Here is an 11,144-nt window from a genome sequence, read left to right as displayed (position 1 = left end):
AAGAACATAAGGGCAACAACAGAGATTGGGGAATCAAAAAAAAAAAAAAAAACCTTGAAAATACTGTACTGATTTGAAAAAACAAAACAGCATGTACAAAGGCCCAGAGGGGAGCAGGAGGGCAGTATGCCGGTGTGCAGATTGGGAATGCTAAGGTGGGCAGGCCTTGATGTGATGAAGGCAGAGAGAAGCCATAAAGTGCTCATGTGAATGCTTTTCTTCTAAATGAGAAATGCAGGCTTTGAACTGACTGAGATACTCACGTTGGGCCCTAACATGAGAAGTCCCACAGTGACTACACATGACCTGATTACTTCCATTTGCTGGGAGGTGGTCGAGGTACCCCGCCACTTTCATTAGGGCTGAGAGGGCCTCATAGTGAGGGCATCATGTCATTGACATGGAAATAAGTGATCAAGACTCTACCAGACTGAGATGGTCCCTTCCCTTGGTAGAAGCTAAATTGAAATTCTAAAATGACCCAATTGTCATTTGTCTGAACACAATTGATTTCTTCTGGTTCTATTAAACCAAGGCCCAGGTTCCAGAAACAGAAATCCAAGCTGTCATTGCCCATTCATTGAAACAATTGGTATTTTGGCATTGTAGGGAGATGTGCCGGCTCATGTTTACAGAGCTGTTTGCATTTGATGACAACACAGTGCCACGGAGAGAAGTCACCCTACGGAGAAATCTGTTTTCCTTCCGTTCCAAAAAGAAAGCTCTTACCATATCAGACAGAAGGAGCATGGCCAGCATTCGGAAATAGCAGTAGGCCTTCAAAGAGAAATCTGCCCTCCTCTTATTTACCCAGAGGCCAAGTGGGGGTGGAAAATATTTTCAGAGGAAGAACTTCATACCTTCCTCACTTACATTCCCATTTCCCGTAATTAGCCAAGTCCTAATTATTCCCTGTATTGTCTCTGCCACATTAGTTTTGAGAGACAATGGTGTGTGAGACAATGGTGCATAACTCAAACACAGGGCCAATCTAAATGAGAAACTGGCGGAGGGCTCCCGAGACGATTGCATTATTCATGAGAAGACATCAGAACAATTGGAGGATAGCGTTAGATTTTAAATCACAGCAGCAATTACAAGACAATTATCCGAAATGGTGTAATTGCCACAGCTCCTGGGTGTGGGGCACACCCCGCACAGCGGCTGTGCCACTTTCTTATATTGTGACGAACGCTGGGGTGTTCATTGTAAGAGGAGATCGTACACAAGAAAACATTTGTGTTCCTCCCTTTACGCCACATAAAGCTGGCAACCAGAGCCTCAGTGAAAAATGGAGGCTGAGACCACACTCAAGTCTTTGAGGACCCCTTGCCTTGCTTACTCCCAAATAGGCTGCTCTCGGGTATTTGAGCCTGTCCTTGTGTGACTTTCAATCCAAGCATAGAGGCTGAATCCTACTTTTTCTAGATGATGTCCCTCAGCCAAGGACACCCTCTATGAGGCAATGGGAAGTCACTTGCTCCGCAGGCATCACACTGGGGTTTACTCACCATTCCAATACGTAGGGGCACCTGGGTGGCTCAGTCGGTTGAATGTCTGACTTTGACTCAGGTCATGATCTCACGGTTCGTGAGTTCAAGCCCTGCATGGGGCATGCTGCTGTCAGCACAGAGCCCACTTTAGATCCTCTGTATCCCTTTCTCACTGCCCCTCCCCCACTTGCACTCCTTCAAAACTAGATAAAATATTTAGAAAAACACTTACTCTTCCAATGCTTAGTGACAGCATAATTTAGTATCTGCTATTATAGAGGCAGCCACCATGTACTGAGGGCGTAAGACATACAACATACTTTTCATGTCTTATTTCACTTAAACTCAGTGGGTCTTGATTTTCTTTGTACCATTTATTCAACAAATATTTATCTATCCAGCATCTTCTTTTTATCAGGCTCTGTTGGCTCAATGACAAAAGAGCCCTGTCTTCTTAGAGTCTACCTCATGGACACAATGTACTGTCTACAGCACCAGCTTGGCCAAATGTAGTCGGTATCAAAACATTGTCTGTGTCTCTTCTAATCTCTCTTCTTTTCTTCCCCTTCCTTTCCTCTCTCCTTTCCTTCTCTGCTGTCTTTGCTTTAGAACTCTGAGTCTTTCAACTCCACAAACACTTCTTAAGCATCTATTTGACAATATCCAGCAATATCTAAAATGGGTATATGCTTTGATATGATAATTTCACTATTAGATCTCTATTGTACAATATACTTGCACAGGGTTGCTAAGATATGTTCCACAACATACACTACAGTGTTGTTTGTGACAGTTCCAAACTGCAAATTATGCCACATATCCATCAATAAGAGGACCATCAATAAGAGTAAATTAAGGTGCTTCCATACAGCGGGATATTACGCAGCTGCTAAAACAATGTATTGATTACAGGAAGGAATCCAGGGAGTCCCGTGAAGTAGAAAAGGCGAGTTTCAGAACAGTTGGATCCCATATTTGTATAACAAATTTCACACATTTATATTTACACTTCATTATAGAAGAAAGGCTGGAAGGATATGCACCAAACGATTGCATTTGAGATCATTATTGTATATTATTATATATCGGGGAAGTTATGTTGGGAATAAGAAAGAGTTTAGCTTTCTTCATCTTCTGATTTAAAACATGTATAGATTACTTAAAATAAAAATATTTTTGGTCAAACATTATTTTGGCAAAATATTCTTTTCTATTTTAAAGATTTTATTATTTTTTTACATTAAAAAAAATTTTTTTTTTTACATTCATTTATTTTTGAAAGACAGAGAGAGAGTGTGAGCAGGGGAGGGGTAGAGAGAGAGGGAGACACAGAATCAGAAGCAGGCTCCAGGCTCTGAGCCACCCAGGTGCCCCGATTTTATTTTTATTTTTTTTAATTTATTCATTTATTTTGACAGAGACAGAGCACACAAATGGGGGAAGGAGTAGAGAGAGAGAGAGAGAGAGAGATTGAGAATCCCCAGCAGGCTCCACACTGCCAGCGCAAAGCCTCATGTGGTGCTCAAACCCATGAACTGTGAGATCATGACCTGAGCTGAAATCGAGTCAGATGCTTAACTGACTGAACCACCCAGGCACCCCTTTAGAGATTTTGTTTTTAAGTGATCTCTGCACTCAATGTGGGGCTTGAACTCACAACCCCAAGATCAAGAGTTGCATGTTCTACTGACTGAGCCAGCTAGGCACCCTTCAAATACTATTTACTGAAGGTGTTTTTGGATAAGATTAACATTTAAATCAGTGGACTTTGACTAAAGTAGATTACAATCCATAACATGGGTGGGTCTCATCTAACCAGTAGAAAGCCTTAATAGAACAAAGACTTACCTCCCCAGAGCAAGAAGGAATTCTGCCAGCCAATTGCATTTGGACTTGCACAGCAACTCTTCCCTGAGTCTTCAGGCTCCTGGCCTATCCTACCCCACCTCATAAGACTTTGGACCCACCAAACCTCCACGGCCACATGAGCCAATTCCTCTGGAGAAAAGGTATGTAGATTTGGAAAGCATCCATTCCTTGTGACCAACAGGGGCTAGGCCCTAGTCTCCAGGTCTCCCAAGGCCTCTCATTCTCTAATATAAGACCCTCCCACCCTAGTGGACAGGCCCACCATCTAGGGATGTCCAGGGGAAGGGGGTGCACGTGAAGGATCCCCATCTCCTCCCCCATTTGGTCTCCAAACTTAGAAGCTCTATCTTCCTTGAACTCATCAATGGCCCTCAAATATACAGAAAGCAAGTCAAAAAGAAAAATAAAAAAGAAAGCAAATCATGAAAAGTTAAATACGATAACTTTGTAAAAGCAAGAAAAATATCTAAATACACAGAACGAAAGAATAGGATATGAATATAAAAATGATGTCAACACTGTGATTACAGCTGCAAAAAATTATGCAAATGAATGGCTGAATTACTGTATTACTGTAAAGTAATAATGGAAAAGAAAATAAATGGAAAATAAAAACAGAAATCACGAGGGTTGTAGAAGTATGGGGAGTTCTCCTCTCCCCCAACAAAAGCTTACTTAGTATTGCTTTTGCTGCTTGTCAGTCAAAAAAATGTCAATCAAAATGGAAAAACAGGTGAGATCTTTTTTTCTGAAGAAGACAGAGTTGTTTATCTTTGCTGGGCTTGTTTCTTAACGTCTAGGCCTCCTTAAATTTTTGTTTTTCTAAATGTGTATTTTTGAGAGAGAGAGAGAGCACGTGTGCACATGTGCACCAGTAGGGGAGGGGCAGAGAGAGAGGGAGACACAGAATCCAAAGCAGGCTCCAGGCTCTGAGCTGTCAGCACAGAGCTCAACATGGGGTTCGAACCCACCAACCGTGAGATCATGACCTGAGCCGAAGTCTGACGCTTAACCGAGTCACCCAGGTGCCCCTTGTCTAGGCTTCCTTGAACTGAAGCTAGAATCAGTGTGCACAACACTTGTATCGGCACCTAGTAGAGGGATCTCATTTAAATGCTGCCCCAGTTCTGCAAGGCAGATATGGTTTGTTAACATGAGTTTTCAAAATCTAAGGGTCAGCAGAGTTAGTTTCTTCTGGAGTTTCTTTTTCTTTTCTTTTCTTTTCTTTTTTCTTTTCTTTCCTTTCTTTCTTTCTAAGTAGGCTTCATGCCCAGCACAGAGTCCAACTCTGGGCTTGAACTCACGACCCTGAGACAAAGACCTGAGCTGAGATCAAGTGTCGAAGGCTTAACTGACTGAGCCACCCAGGTGCCCCTTGTCCTGGAATTTCTGAGGGAAAATCTGTTCTGACCCTCTCTTCTAGTTTCTGGTCGTTCTGACAATCCTTGGGCTTCTTGGCTTGAGACCTGGCACTTCAGTCTCTCCCCACCTTCAGATGCATGTTCCCTTGTGTGTGTGTCTGTGTCTGTTTTCCTCTTCTTATGAAGACAATTGTTATATCGGAATAGGGGCCACCGAATCCAGTATCGCTTCATTTTAACTTGCTTATATCTGCCATGAGCCTATTTACAAATAAGGTCACTTTCACAGGCTCCCAAAGCTAGGACTTTAACATAGCTTTTTAGGGAACACAATTCAACCCACAACAGAGGAAGTCACACCAAGTCTCTCTGAAACCAAAACTATGCTTTGGGTGAGGCCCTCAGAAATTTTGAGAGCACAATTAAAGTAGGGATATTACAGGTACAAAATGAGGCAATAGATATTTGGAAAATTACCGTAATGGTCTGCAAATGCGTATTGAATAACTGATGTGCTAATAAAAAGCATGAAAAGTACACTTGGAAATATTTAAATAAGCAATGCCTGAAATAATGTGAAAAATGGGTAATTCAAGAGCAGTGGGTTGCAGCCTGTCTTCTGTGAATGCTGGGTTCATCAAAAAGTGAATTCAGCTCTTCATTTTTAACTCTATGAGTACTAATTGGAGACTAGAAAGTGTTGACAGCCTTTTCCTGTCAAAGAAAATGTAATGTGTTGGTAATTTGACCTTGCCTCCATTATATATATAGGAATAATTTATTCATCTCCCTGATCCCAGTACATAACATCAAATAATTCAATAGATTCACACACACACACACACACACACACACACATACACACACTCACACTAATTACAAAGGGCAGCTTAGTGTTAAGACTCAAGAATCAATTGTAATCTGTACATTTTTCTCTCAAGTATTTTCCAGCTCTGACAATCATTTCCGTGATTCAGATTCAATCACGTGATCCTGATTTTTGCTGGAAAATCCAAATCAAAAGAAACAGTTTAATTTGCTGACTGCACTGTAGGAACGTTGCTTGCCACATTACCCAAATTTCAAATCTATGCCACACGATGGGAAAATTAAATTTTCTCATTGTTAAAAAATAATCAGAATAATTCAGCAGCATGCCTCCAGGTTATGGTTTCTCTAATTCCCTTGTACCCTGAATTCTTGATTAATTATATTCTGAGACCTGCAAAAAGTCCCTGTGTGCTGAGAGCCCAAGCTTTTTTCTGTGTTAGGTGACTTATTTACACGGTAAATCTTATCATGGCCTTTCAGTTTTGTCCCCAAAGTTGTTGCCCTTTTGGTCATTTTAATCTCATTCCTCTCAGAGCCAATTTCTGACCACTTAGAACTAGCATGCCCACCGTTAGTCTTCCCACACACCAAGGTCTTGTCACCTGTCACCGAATTCCTTTGCGACCCAGTTAAATGCTATTTCTTTCTGGGTCACAAAAATGATACAGCCTTAAAATCTCTGCCTCAAGAAGTAGGGCCCGGGATTGATCAGGGACTCAACTTCACTAGGAAATGACCGGACCAGACGGGAAAGATGAAGAACCTCCGTACCGATAGGTGTCCGCATCAAAGCCCCCATCTGTGCAAAACACATTTATTTAAACAAGATGCCTGATAATGTGCCGAAGAGTGTTCTCAGAAAGCATGACTCCAGAGAACACCTGAGCTTGAACGCAAATGATTTTTCTTTTTTATTAATAGTTTTAATCATTCTGAGCTGAACTGTTTCTCTAGTAGCCAGATGAGATGGGCCCCCGGAAATGATTAAAGCCCCTTCTGCGCAGTGGAACCTGAATGAAAATAGGAAAAATAATATGTGGCTACCATTTGAGCGCTTGTTATTTTCCAGACACTGCACTAAGCTCTTTGCATGAATTGCATTCCTGTTTCTTATAACCTACCTATCTTATAGAGTAGGCAACTAAAGTACATAGCGATTAAGTAACTCACTCAAGTTCACACTAGGCTAGTGTATTAGAGTCTAAGTCAAAAGTCTTGCTGTGCTTCCCAGACATTAATGTGCATTAATGGGTCTGGGACTCCGTATTCTAACACGCTGGGGAGATCTCTGGTGAGATCACTGGTGAGAACGGTGCTGCTGGTCTGTGGACCACAATTTGAGGAGCAAGGCGGTAGACCCTAACAGCCTCCAGAGGGACACATTATGGTTCCTCTGAATGTGCTTTCTTTGCTTTCAACTGATGCAAGCTTCTTTGCTTTCAACTGATGCAAGCTCATATGGAGAGTCACCTTTTAAGGATTCCTTTGAGCTTTTCTATAGCACAGAGATTAGACATTTTCAAAGCTAAAAGTTGTGGAATAATGATGGTTCAGACATGGCCTGATGTTATAAGGACATCAGCATTCAGTCTCTATAGAAACTGCTTATGTTTTCCTTGGTAGAAGGAAATGTCCTAACGTAGGGTCTGAGAGCTGGACGGTTAGTGTCTCAGAAAGAATGAGTTCTCGGTGCTCTTAGCCGGTAGTCCAGCCCTCCTCTGTGAGCCCTGTCCACAGGTAGCACAAGTGACAGTACCTATAGAAGTGGAGACTTCCAGGGTTGGTTCTCATGGTGGTGGTAAGTTGCCTAGCAGTCTCCAACCTAGGATCTCCTGAGAATCTAGGGAGTAGCAGCGTGGCTTCTGGAATGCTGAGCCAGCTCCACAGACTTGTTTGACAGAGAGAGTTCTATAGTTTTCTGCACACTATGTGTAACTATTGATAGGATTATTATTTGGTGAAACTACTTTGGAGGCAATTAAAAATAGGACAAATGCTCAGACTTAAAAATGGACATACTCTTTGACTTCAAACTTCTGCTTCCAGAGGAGAACCTGGGTGGCTTGGTCTGTTAAACATCAGACTCTTGGTCTCAGCTCACGTCATGATCTCACAGTTAGTGAGTTCAAGCCCTGCATCAGACTCTGTGCTGACAGTGTGAAGCCTCCTTGGGATTCTCTCTCTCTCTCTCTCTCTCTCTGCCCCTCCCCTGCTCACTCTCTCTGTCTCTCTCTCTCAAAAAATAAACTTAAAAAAATTATAAATAATTATTCTGCTTCCAGACATCTATCCTTCAGAAACACTAACACATGTGTACACTGGCATAAGGATGTATATGGGAGCATTATCTGTAATACCTGAACAGTAAAATAGTCCATCAATAAGGGCATGATTAAATAAATTATGGAATGAACATCATATGGGAACAATGTAGCCATTAAGAAAATACAGCACTAGCCTGTGAAGATGTCTAAGACAGATTGTAAAGCAAACACAGCAAGTTTCAGGGCAATCGGATCCCATTGTATAACTCCCTCCCATCTACATATATGTTTTTGTACATATACAGAGAGTCTTCATCATCTGAACCCTTTACTGTTAGGCTGGGCAGCGAGAGAAAGTATTCACACTAAGAAAGTATTCACCAAGGAACTGAAAACCTGTAAAAATATTCTCTAGCGCAACGTCTCTTCCTGCCTAGCCCTGGAGTCCATATCTGTGCTGTTCTGGTTCTAGCTGATTGTGGGTTCCCGAAATGTCGTGCCAATTCTGTGCAAGGTACTGAGGGCACTAAATGACAGGTGCCTTTGGCAAACAGGGCAGGATTTCCTGAAGCCGGAGAAAGTGACAGGGGAGAGGTGTTGGAATCTTATAGAATTCCAAGGGCCAAAGAAGGGCAGCTAGATCATAAAATGTAAAAAAGCGATCATCAAGGAGCATCACAAAAGAGCACTCAATCGGGAATGATTTGAATATAAAGTGTTAAAAAATGCCCCCTATATATTTAAAGAAATGGTATTTTGAAGGTAGAAGAGATGTAGGATTGTCAGTTGCAAAGTGAAAGAGACCTTCCATGCTTTGTTTGGGATGCCTTTGGATTGTGTCTGTCTTTTCGTGAGAAAGTAGTCATGTATTACATAGGGTAGTATTTTAAAAAATTCCCAAAAGTGTATTTATAAAAATTCCCCTTTAAAAAAGCATGTCGATGTGTATCTAGATCGAAAATGGCCTGAAAGAATATACTCTGATAAAATACAAGTGATTATTTTTGGGGACATCTAGAGGGGCTCTTCATGCCCTTCTTTCCCTGTCTTCATTTTCTTGTTTATGTAATGAACTTGCACTGGTTTGGAGCAAGAGGAAGGAAGGAAGGAAAGAGGGAAGGAATGAAGGAAGGAAGGGCAGTGCAAACAATGAAAGAAACACTAAAAATTTGTTCTAAAATTTTCTATTTTTAAGCCACTTGTTCCTGCTTGGTTTGTTAGGCTGTTTTAGTTTTTATGCCAGTTTGTTCCAAGTTATCATTTATTGTTTGATATTTAGGCTGTTCCAAATCTTCTTTATTAAAAACAGTATGAAACAGGCATAATTGGATAAAAATTAATTAGAATTTAACAAGCAAAAAGATGAAGACAAGGGGTGCCTGGATGGCTTAGTCAGTAGAACATGTGACTCTTGATTTTAGGGTCATGAGTTCGAGCCCCATGTGGGCATGTGGAGCTTACTTAAAAAAAAAAAAAAAAAGAATGGAGACATAAATGGAAGAATTTTGAGAAATGGGCCAAATGCTTTAAGATGAAGATCTAGGTTGGAAAACTGCCCTGCTGTGGACCCAAACTAGCAGTTATCCAAAGCTAGTGATTGGTGAAGATAACTCTTGCTCAAATCACAGAGGAGTGTCCATGTGGTAGAAATTTCACAGGGAGTCTGCAGGGACTGGCAGGTCTGATGCTATGGTCTGAAAGGCCTTCTTACGAGGTTGGCCCTTGGCTGGTGTCTGGGATTGGAACTTTTGGCGGGGCCCCCACTATTTCAGTATGATTCCTTCTCGGAGTCTGGAATTTTGGCAAATCCCAGCAGAGGCTGCAGGTGACATCAACCTCCAATAAAACTGCCGGCAGACTGTCTAATGAGCTCCCCTGGTTGGCAATATTTCATAGATGTGAGCACAACTATATGCTGAGTCCTGAGTCCTGGGGATCATCACAACTGGGAGTGGTCTTAGGGACTCCTGACCCAGCCACAGAAAAAGAACCAGCAGAGAACGAAGACAGAAATGAAAAGTCTTTCTTTTCCCGTTTCCCCAACAGACCAGTGCTATTTCTTAACAGACAGGTCTGGATTGCTCTGTCCTGTTTGAGGCATGGATGGGGATGTAAACAGATTCTCCATGTGCTAAGGGCAGCCACATGAAAGGCAAGGAGGTGAATATTTTCCTGTTGCTCAAGTCATGATCATGTCACTGTGCTGTTGGGTTGAAAGGCAGGAGACTTGGAGTATTTTCAACGCTTGTCTGTCTTGAAATCCTTCTCACTGCAGTTGCTAAATTCAGCAGAATGAGGGAGGATTTATGAGGTCAAGGGGATTCAGCTGGGAACATCATCGATTAAATTCTCAAGCAAGAACATAATAGCGAAGGCCAGTATTGTACTGGGAACCTGGGAAACAAAGAGAGTGAAGACAGGACTCTGCTCTCAAGAAGCTTATGGTCTAGTCCGGGAGCGGGAGGTAAAAACTGGGACTGGCTCATACTGGCTTGTGAGAGCCACTATTGGTTAGCCTCCCGGGAATTTGTAAGCCTGTTCACATTACCTTAGTAGTTTCAAATTAGCCATGATTGGAGCATTTGTAACGAGGAAGTGGCCAGTGCACCAAACTGCCGCACCCCTTCTTTTACCCAGTTAGTGGTTCAGTATTTCCTGGGCACCACTGTGGGGTGCACGAAGAACCAGAGGATCTCAGTACACCTAACTCTGCCAGCACAGTAAGGATTTCCAGTAAGGAGACACTGGATGCCTAGCTGGGACCCACCCTGCAGAGTGGCTCCAGGATTCTGGTAGGGGCGGGGTGGGCACTTTGCTGCAGGTGTAGGCAGGACCCACTCTAGCATCTAGCGAGAGCCCCTGGGGCTGGGGAAGGGGCCTTTTTGCTGCTGGGGTTCAGCCAGGGCCTTCTGCCAGGAGGCCCCAGCCCTGCCCCACCAACACAAGGCAGAGAGTGCCCTTCCCCTTCTGGAGTCCTTCCTGCTCACAAGCTAACTTCTTGTAATGTCACTTCCTCTTCAAAGTATCAATTTGTAGGGGCACCTGGGCAGCTTAGTCCGTTAAGCATCCGACTTGATTTTGGCTCAGGTCATGATCTCACGTTTGAGATTGAGCCCCCCATGACAGACTCAGCACTGGGTCTGGGCGTGGAGCCTCATTAAGATTCGTTCTTCCTCTCTCTCTTTCTCTCTCTCTGTGCCTCCCCCTGCCCATGCACTCTTGTCCCCCCAGTCTCTCGCTCTAAAAAACAAAACAAAACAAAACAGAAACAAAAACTCATTGCCCAATCCCCCAACTTCTGTATATATTTTGATGTTTACTCTGTA

The sequence above is a fragment of the Panthera onca genome, chromosome D1 (genome assembly GCF_046562875.1).
Source record: "Panthera onca isolate mPanOnc1 chromosome D1, mPanOnc1 haplotype 2, whole genome shotgun sequence".
Lineage (NCBI taxonomy): Eukaryota > Metazoa > Chordata > Mammalia > Carnivora > Felidae > Panthera > Panthera onca.
Note: the sequence above shows the minus strand (reverse complement) of the source record.